Source organism: Dysidea avara, chromosome 15, assembly GCF_963678975.1.
Source record: "Dysidea avara chromosome 15, odDysAvar1.4, whole genome shotgun sequence".
Classification (NCBI taxonomy): Eukaryota; Metazoa; Porifera; class Demospongiae; order Dictyoceratida; family Dysideidae; genus Dysidea; species Dysidea avara.
Genome location: NC_089286.1, coordinates 7,481,094 through 7,491,290, shown reverse-complemented (window position 1 = coordinate 7,491,290; position 10,197 = coordinate 7,481,094).

Here is a 10,197-nt window from a genome sequence, read left to right as displayed (position 1 = left end):
TACTTCATGTAAATGTGACAGTTACTTACTATTTCCAACAGTGACGGTATACATTCTACAAAAAAGCCAGCCATTATTGCAGTGGAGTGGAGCCACATGGTGTACTACAATAACTTAGTTATACACTAAATGTTGTTCATACCATCAACACTTGTTACATGTCCTTACCTTCACGATGCATTTTCTTCATACAACAATCTAAAGTATGATCCTCAATGTGTTTAAAACACTGGCGCAACGTAATGCAAACGACTGCTTACTGAGAGTCATAACCAAAACCAGAAACTCCATCATAGTACAGTAAGTCTGGAACTCTTAGCAGAAGATGATGAATCAACCTGCTATTGATATGTAAACTCTCAGCCCTCAGACTGCCAAATCCCTTGTACTTGTGATACTTGCTATAGACCAAGAAATTTGAATAACAAGTTGATGTTTACACAACTGTAACTAGAAAACCATTATATAACTCCAAAGCACAAAATGTCATAACACACAAAAAGTCATCAAGTTTAAAAGTCTGATTCTGACTATAATAGCACAATAAACATTACTATAACCTGTGATAGTTGAAGCAAATATTTTCACATTTGTGGACTTTTCACAAGTCTGCACATAAGTACAAGGAATTTTTTTTAAAACATTAAATCACTACTTCGGTCTACTGAATCACAGATTAGATGTCCAGTGGTGACCTCCCTTGTCTGTAGGAAACAAACCTTGGTACAGTGTAGCGCTGTGCACTGGTGTGCAAATAACTGGTTATTAACTGGTTATTAACTGGTGTTGTATAGGTCAGCCAATGGACAATATCTACTATGACGTTTTCTGACATCACAAAACAAAATGGACGTGCTAGTGTAGGGACTTTGTACAGGGAGGCATTGGGCAAGGTGGTATTTCCCTATGATAGCATTTATAAATTTGAAAAAGGGCAAAGGTGAGGCATATAGTACATAATGCAATACAGATAAGCCTAGTTGGTTAAAATTTTCGGTCTGCTTTCCTTGTTGGAATGCGTTTTGTATCATCACGGTATGTTTGCTACTTCTTACCTTTATTATCTCGTGGTTCCAAGCGTAGAAAACTACAGAGAACATTCATTTCGAATATCGCGTGCTAAAATCTCTGAAGCTCCCACACCAACACGGCCATTTTGTCAATTATGACATCAAATTTCATCATTGCGGATATCGTCCATAGCCAGTTAAGACACCTTTAAACCAGTTTATTGCCCACCCACTTGGTAAACCATACATTACCCCTGCTGACAAGTGTTAATATCGTAACATAACCTCAAAGCATGTGTAAATATGTGATATATTGTGATAACTGTTATTGCAAGACAAGATGTTGATGGTCATTTTGGTACCACCCTAAACCTTCCAGCAGGCTTGTTGAGTACATAGTATGTATACCAACCAATTAACTGGTTATTGCCAATTATTGGTAGGCAATTAACCAGTGACAAAAATTTTGTAGGTGTACACCACTAGTACAGTGGTAAGTCATATATACAAGTACACGAAAAATTTTTGGAGTTTTCAACTAGAGTAAGGACCATAGCACATCGATCAAAAGTACTGAAACAAGTTGGGTAAGTCCATGTTATTAAGCCACAGTAAAACAATAAGAAGTGTTATATCCCTACCGTAGGGATATAACACTTCTTATTGTTTTACTGTGGTTTAATAACATGGACTACTCCAACTTGTTTCAGTACTTTTTGTCATACTTTTTGTCAATGTGCTATGGTCCCTACTCTAGTTGAAAATTCCAAATTTTTTCATGTACTTGTTTGTTAACTTTTTTTGTAAATAATTTTATTATGACTGGTGAACCCATGCATACCGCATCTGAAATGCCCAGCCCCTTATTATTTGAAAAGTAAACTATCCATTACGCTTCGTTTCCAGCTATGTTCAACCCATTACATGGGCTGGAGCCCAGAGATTTTGAGTGGTCCGGCCATCCATGGACTGCAATGAAGGTCATAGTCATGCACACTACTCAGTTTTTATTGATCTAATATGATCTGTAAATCAGAGATTATCTGCTTTGGTGTGTTACTTAACTGCATGTGCTATAAGTTTACACAGCATGCTAAGCTAGAGGGGTCAGGGGGCATGCTCCCCCAGGGAAACTTTTGAAAATAGATACTCTGAAATGGCATCTGGAGGCTATGCAAAGTCTCTTCCTTTTGTTAGCATCAATGGTAATTTTGTGCTACATTACCATTTAATTGAGTTTCATATCTGACTATTATAGCTAGTAGCTAATTTTATTTTCATGATGTATACAAAAATTTCTCAACATGAAAGTTTAGTAACTGCATGCTAATGCATGACATGCATGATCAATTAGCTCAATGCATAGATGACTCACTGGGTATTTTAAGACAGTTAACACAGATGTCATGGCTTATACTATAAGTACTGAATGCTTTATTAAAGTATCACGATGACTGTTTTATTAGAGTATATTTTGATGACTGCTCTATTAGAGCATCTCGATCTTTTCACTTAAGTAGCTGAAAAGTGATTGGCTGGACCGTGGGCTCTGGCCCTGACCCATTGCACAGCATTTCGAATCAAGAACTGTTCATAACGCACCTCTGCAATCCACGCATATAGAAAGAAATTGTGCTGTGCGCCCCAATTCTATTAATTGTCGTCTGAAAAGTGAAGTATCCATTACGCTCCGCTGTCGGCTCTGTTCAACCCATTATACAGCAGTACGAACCAAGAACTATTTGAAAAGCACCTCTACTTTCAAAATAATCACTATGAAAAATACCGACGATTCCCATTGTGAAGGGAAACCATCAAGTGCTATCACCAAATCAACACTTTTCGCTGTCAGCAAAGATGAATGGGACACAAAAGAGGACACTGGTAAGTCCATGAAGAATGCATTGTACGTACTGCAGTATGCCAAAAGGCACCTGTCAGGCCAAAGCGACGTCGTACAGTGAAAAAAATCAAGCCTGTAGCCTTAGCCGTTATCGAGTTACGCTTGTCTGAAGGCATCAGTCAGTTGCTCAGTCAGTCAGTAGAAAATTCCATTGAATAAAAAAAAAATTTAAATTCCGTAGCAACTTGTTGAAAGCGTTTTGGGTCCATCTGGGAAAATTGAGGTTGGTTTTCGGGTGATATTATTTCGTGGGCCATGCCTACTCCTTTGTGGTCCCTACTATACACTACTATCTAGTGTATGATAGTTGTCCTTCTGCACTGTACTAAATAGCTCTTTAGATAATGCCCAGCTAATACTGTTGATTTCAGTTCCATTTGAACAGTTCTGTCCACGTTATAAGTTCTGCATTATGTGCGAGGTAAAGCTAAAACCCTACTTCAGCTAAGCTGTATTATAGTAATGTCACAGTGACTTCTTGTGAGTGGTTGTAGCCAATCTGTAACGCTTCTTGTAGCTAGTTCACTTTAAAAACTGCCATGGAATAGCTTGCAGCATGGACGGAAAAGTTCAGACGGAACTGAAATCAACAGTACTGTTAATTTGATTTTTGTTTGAAGAACAGTTCCGTCCACGACACAAGTTCCGTGTGTTTAGCTCAAACCTTGCTTCAGGTTAGCTTTGCCACTGTATTGTCAGTGATTTCTTATGAGCAGTTGTGACCAATCCATTAGCTACTGGTGGCTAAACAACTGCCACGGAATAATTCACGGTGCGGATGGAATGTTCAAACTGAGGGGTCCGACACTTTGTGAAATCTCGTATACTCCTGCAGTAGAAATCAAGCCTCTAACTTCCGTGTTTTTCTGTAAATTGGAAAAGTTTTCCGTAAGCTAAAGTTTACGTTGGCAGAAATCAATCTGGAATCAGAAATCACGGTAGAAATCTGGAAATCTCGTACACTCTTTCGAAAGTGTCGGACTCCTCTGCCCATGAAATCAATAGTAGTTAATCCCCAGCCCGCGAGTCCAATCCGTGGGCCCTTGGGAGTATTCAATAGTCAGTGTACCTCGTTTGGAAAATCTAGCAGGACCATAAAAATGCTGAAGCTAGTGGCTTCGAGATAAGACGAATATTTGAAGTTCCCGGAGTTAACTGTTAGGAATTAGGCACAGTTAGTTACCTGAATATAACTTTGTGAATTAGTCAGTTTTGTCTAGTCCAGTTGTTGTTTGCTTTACCAGTTAGGCACTTCAAAGCGTTGTCACAAATCTGCACGCACAAACACATTTTACGTTGACAGGTGGTCTCACCTCGACTGTACCATGGTTCAGCTTCCCGTGGTCGTATCAACACCCGACAATATACTGTGGTCGTGAGCAGGTCTTCATCTCATGCCCTAAGACAGAAGAAAGGCTAGAAACCTGCTTCCACAAGTCGTAGACTATGCACAAGTTAACATAAATTAACACGTGGTCACGTCACGTGAGTTTTATTGTCCATGATAGCAGATAAAGCAATACATCCTCCATCCATATCACAACCGAGTACCCACTTATTAGTGGTCATGATTCCTCAAAATATTTCCTACTGCAGCTAGAAGCGAAGCTTTGCACTTGTAGCAGCTAGCTAATAATGGTTGTCTAGCTAGCTGCTACAAGTGCAAATTAAGCTTCACTTCCAGCTGCAGTAAAAAATATTTTGAGGAATCATGATTGGTTGTTGCTAACTCATTACTTTTATTTACCTATACTGTACAACTTCAGAAATGAAGAAAAATGTACAGACAAATCACAAAAAAATAATTCAATACAATAAGTAAATTATAATTTAATTATAGATTTAATTACTTCAAGTGAATTAGAGTCTTTAGCTAGGTTCGGTAAATCATTCCAAAGTGAAATTGTTGCTGGAAAAAATGAGGACTGATATGAGGTCTTTGATATTTGCAATGATAGGGGGTTAAAAGGATGATAATTTCTTGTACTGGAATATGTTGTAAAGTTAGTATACAAATCAAATGGGATATCAATTTCATTGTGGATAATTTATATGGATAATCTTAACTCATGACTTATACACCTATCAATAGTAAGACCCACTACCCTGCATACACAGGGGAATTATAGTAAGAGATTTGGTCCTCTGAATTTGACTTTCCACCAGTGGGGCATTTGACTAAAAGTTATAAGCACTTGCTGGTTGCCAATGTGTGTCAGGATTTGGCCACTCCACAAGTGGAGAATTTGAAGGCAAACAGTTCACACCTGATAATCAATAGCTGCACTTCATATCAAAATACTTTAATACAACAGTAGTCATTTTATATTAGCCATCGACAAGTACAGTGTGATAATCAAAAACCTCAAACATCATGATGGGAAACTATACAGAGTGGTCTAAAGCAGGAGTACAGAGATTTGGAAGGAGGGAAATCTTTTCATGTTTTCTATAAAGCATTGCTTTAATATACTATAATAGGCATATTGTACTACTTGGAAATAGGTATCATACATAATTGGCAGGGGCGTAGCCAGGATTTTTGAAGGGGGCTCCAACAACAGTATTGAGTTATCAGAAGCAGGAGTCTGCCCTGAGAGACTTTCAATACTTCAATGAATCAAAACTTAGTAAATTACTATATTTTATGCAAAAAGTACATTAGCTAATCATAAAGTGCCCCTGGGATGAAGCTAGTACTAGACAAAGCTACTTAGTGGAAACAGACAGCATAACACTTAGAGACACATCAAGACACACGGTAGTGTGTCGTGCGGCCCAAGAAGCCGGCGCGCCACACCCGTGAGTGTATTGACAGGAAGAACGAAAACGTCATTTTCACACCTTTGTATCTCAGTGATCACTTATCTGATTGAAACCAAATTTGCTACACAGTTGCCCGCCAGCTAAGGGAGTCTACATTCCAAATTTGAAGGAAATCGCTCCAGCCGTTTCCGAGATACGAGCTGCCAAAGTTTCGTTTTTTTTTCTTCTTCGTCTTTTCGCACACTTGCAAAAATTGCTATAACAAGCAAACGCGTGCTCCGATCGCCTTGAAATTTGGCACACAGAAAGGGAGTCCAAAGGCGAATCCTAGCATCAAATTTGGTACAAATCCGATGAATGGTTCAGGAGTTATGACCGTTTATTCGCGTAAAACAAGATCGATTTGTTGTCACGCCTACAGGGTAAACCGCTTCATGGAATGAGTTGCAAATTGCTATGTAGATGGATTAACCATCGTAGGAGTGCCTTTTGGTGGTTTGAAAGGAATCGAGATAAAGACCACGGAGATATGACACAAAACCCAACCTGTGTCACAATTACGCGATCGATTTTTATGAATAAAAAAGTATTAGTTTTCACGCCTACTAGGCAAACCGCTTAGAGCAATGCAGGGGCGGATCCAGAGTTTCGAAAGAGGGGGGGCACCTTTCTGAAAACCAAAAAAAAAAAAAAAAAAAAAGGTCACAACAATAATAGCTAGTTATCCTTACCAACTATATCACGTCTGTTATGTAAAATAAAATCCTATTTGTAGCTTCATAGGTAAGCTACACTGCCTCATGAACATTGGGACTGCTTTATTAGAGTAATTGACTGCTCTATTAGAGCATCTCGATCTTGTATGCAATTTCTTGAGGGGGGGGGGGGGCATTTGCCCCAAATGCCCCATCCTGGATCCGCCACTGCAATGAGCTGAAAATCGGTGTATAGCTGGGATAATCTTCATAGAAAGTCCTTGCAGTAGTACAGAAGAATCGGATTACAAACCACTGAGTTATGATTCGAAAGCCAACTCCGTGTAGCAAATGCGAGATCGAGATACTCTAATAGAACAGTCACCCTAATAGAGCATTCGGCTAATTTATTTACTCCATTATAGAATTTTATTACATCACAAGTTATTCTGTAGGGAGTTCAGCTGCAAACAGTTAATCTTATAGACAGTTCAACAAGAAGACAGTCACCACATGGAGAGTTAAGCAAATATACCACTATAGAGATTCAGAACATTACAAGTCACACTGAAGAAAGTTCAGCTATAAACAAGTCATGCACTGTGTAGAGAATTCAGCTACAATTAAGTCACTCTCTAGAGAATTCAGTTACACAGAATTCAGCTACACACAAGTCACTGTGGAGAGAGTTCAGCTACAAATTACCCTTTAGAGTGATCAGTTACAAACAAAACACTTTGCAGGGTGTTCAACTGCAACAAATCAATTACCTTTAGAGCGATCAGCAATGAACAAATCAACACAAATCTACCTGTAGAGAGATAAGCTAGAAACAAATCAACCTGTAGAGAGTTCAGCTACAAGCAAATCACCCTGTAGAGACATCAGCTAGAAACTAGACACAATGTAAGGAGTTCAGCTACAAGCAATCACCCTGTAGAGAGTTCAGCTAAAACAAATCAACCTGCAGAGAGATCAGCTACAAACAAATCACCTTATAGAGAGTTCAGCTACAAACAGATTACCTGTAGAGAGATCGGCTACAAACAAATCAACCTGCAGAGAGATCAGCTATATACACACAAATCAACTTGTAGAGAGATCAGCTACAAACAAATCACCCTGTAGAGAGATCAGCTAGAAACTATACACAAAGTAAGGAGTTCAGCTACAAGCAAATTACCCTGTAGAGAGTTCATCTACAAACAAATCAACCTGTAGACAATCAGCTAGAAACAAATCACCCTGAAGAGAGGTCAGCTACAAAAAATCACCCTGTAGAGAGATCAGCTAGAAACAAATCACCCTGAAGAGAGGTCAGCTACAAAAAAATCACCCTGTAGAGAGATCAGCTACAAACAAATTGCCCTGTAGAGAGATTGGCTACAAACAAATCAGCCTGTAGAGAGTTCAGCTAAAACAAATCAACCTGCAGAGAGATCAACTACAAACAAATCACCTTATAGAGAGTTCAGCTACAAACAAATTACCCTATAGAGAGATCGGCTACAAACAAATCAACCTGCAGAGAGATCAACTACACACAAATCAACTTGTAGAGAGATCATTTACAAACAAATCACCCTGTAGAGAGATCAGCTAGAAACTACACACAATGTAAGGATTTCAGCTACAAATAAATCACCTTATAGAGAGTTCAGCTACAAACAAATCACTCTGTAGAGAGATCAGCTAGAAACTGGACACAATGTAAGGAGTTCAGCTACAAGCAAATCACCCTTTAGTGAGTTCAGCTACAAACAAATCAACCTGCAGTGAGATCACCTACAAAAAAGCACCTTGTACAGAGTTCAGCTACAAACAAATTACCCTGTAGAGAGATCGGCTACACACAAATCAACTTGTAGAGAGATCAGCTACAAACAAATCACCCTGTAGAGAGATCAGCTAGAAACTAGTCACAATGTAAGGAGTTCAGCTACAAGTAAATCACCCTGTAGAGAGTTCAGCTAAAACAAATCAACCTGCAGAGAGATCAGCTACAAATAAATCACTTTATAGACAGTTCAGCTACAAACAAATTACCTTGTAGAGAGATCGGCTGCAAATTAATCAACCTGCAGAGAGATCAGCTACACACAAATCAACTTGTAGAGAGATCAGCTACAAACAAATCACCCTGTAGAGAGATCAGCTACAAACTAGATACAATGCAAGGAGTTCAGCTACAAGCAGAATCACCTTTAGTGAGTTCAGCTACAAACAAATCAACCTGCAGTGAGATCACCCACAAAAACGCACTTGTACAGAGTTCAGTTACAAACAAATCACCCTGTAGAGAGATCAGGCAGAAGAATTCACCTTGTAGAGAGTTCAGCAACAAAGAAACCACCATGTAGAGAGTTCAGCTGCAAACAAATCACCCAGTAGAAAGATCAGCTAGAAGAAGTTACCATGTACAGAGTTCAGTTACAAAGAAACCATCATATAGAGAGTTCAGCTACAAAGAAATTACCCCGTAGAGAGTTCAGCTAGAAGAAGTCACCTTGTAAAGAGTTTAGCTACAAAGAAACCATCATGTACAGAGTTCAGCTACAAAGAAACCACCTGTACAGAATTCAACTACAAACAAATCACCCTGTATAGAGATCAGCTAGAAGAAGTTACCTTGTAGATAGTTCAGCTACAACAATTCACCCTGTAGAAAGATCAGCTAGAAGAAGTCACCTTGTAGAGTGTTCAGTTACAAAGAAACCATCATGTAGAGAGTTCAGCTGCAAATAAATCACTCTGTAGAGAGTTCAGCTACAAAGAAACCACCATGTAGAGAGTTCAGCCTCATACAAACCACCTTGTAGAGAATTCAACTACAACAAATCACCCTGTAGAGAATAAATTACCTTGTAGAGAGTTCGGCTACAAAGAAACCACCATGTAGAGAGTTTAGCTGCAAACAATTCACCTGTAGAGAGTTCAGCTAGAAACAAATCACCCCATAGAGAGATCAGCTGGACAAAGTCACCTTGTAGAGAGTTCAGCTACAAAGAAACCATCATGTAGAGAGTTCAGCTGCAAACAAATCACCCTGCAGAGAGTTCAGCTACAAAAAAATCACCCTGTAGAGAGTTCAGCTAGACGAAGTCACTTTATAGAGAGTTCAGCTACAAAGAAACCATCATGTAGAGAGTTCGGCTATAAAGACACCACCATGTAGAGAGTTTAGCTGCAAACAAATCACCTGTAGAGAGTTCAGCTAGAAACAAAATATCCTGTAGAGAGACCAGCTAGAAGAGGTTACCTTGTATAGAGTTCAGCTACAAAGAAACCATCCTGTATATAGTTCAGCTACATTTCAAGTCACCCAGTAGAGAGATCAGCTGCAAAAAAAATCCTGTGGGGAATAATGAGCATGTAATAAATATATGTATATAATTTGTATAATTACTAATAAAATCAAAAATAATTGAAGTACTAAAATTCTTCTTTAAGTTCTTTTCTTCTTCCTGTAGTAAAGAAAAAAACACATGGGTTAAAAAAGCCCCAAAGCCAGCCATAGGCCGGCTTTGCAGTATACAAATACAAAAAGAAGTGATATCTAATCAAAAACAGCCAAGCTGTAAAAAAAGGTGCGGCCCCCATAAAGGCCATGGTGAAAAAAGATGTGAAATCCAAGGTGGCGGCCAAGAAATGGCTGTGATGGTAGGTTAATGGTTACATTTTAATAACGGCAATTCAGGTGAATTTTGTGCCGCTTGGTCTTGGCACCAAATTCACCTGAATTGTTGTTATTAAAATGTAACCATTAACCTACCATCACAGCCATTTCTTGGCCGCCACCTTGGATTTCACATCTTTTTTCACC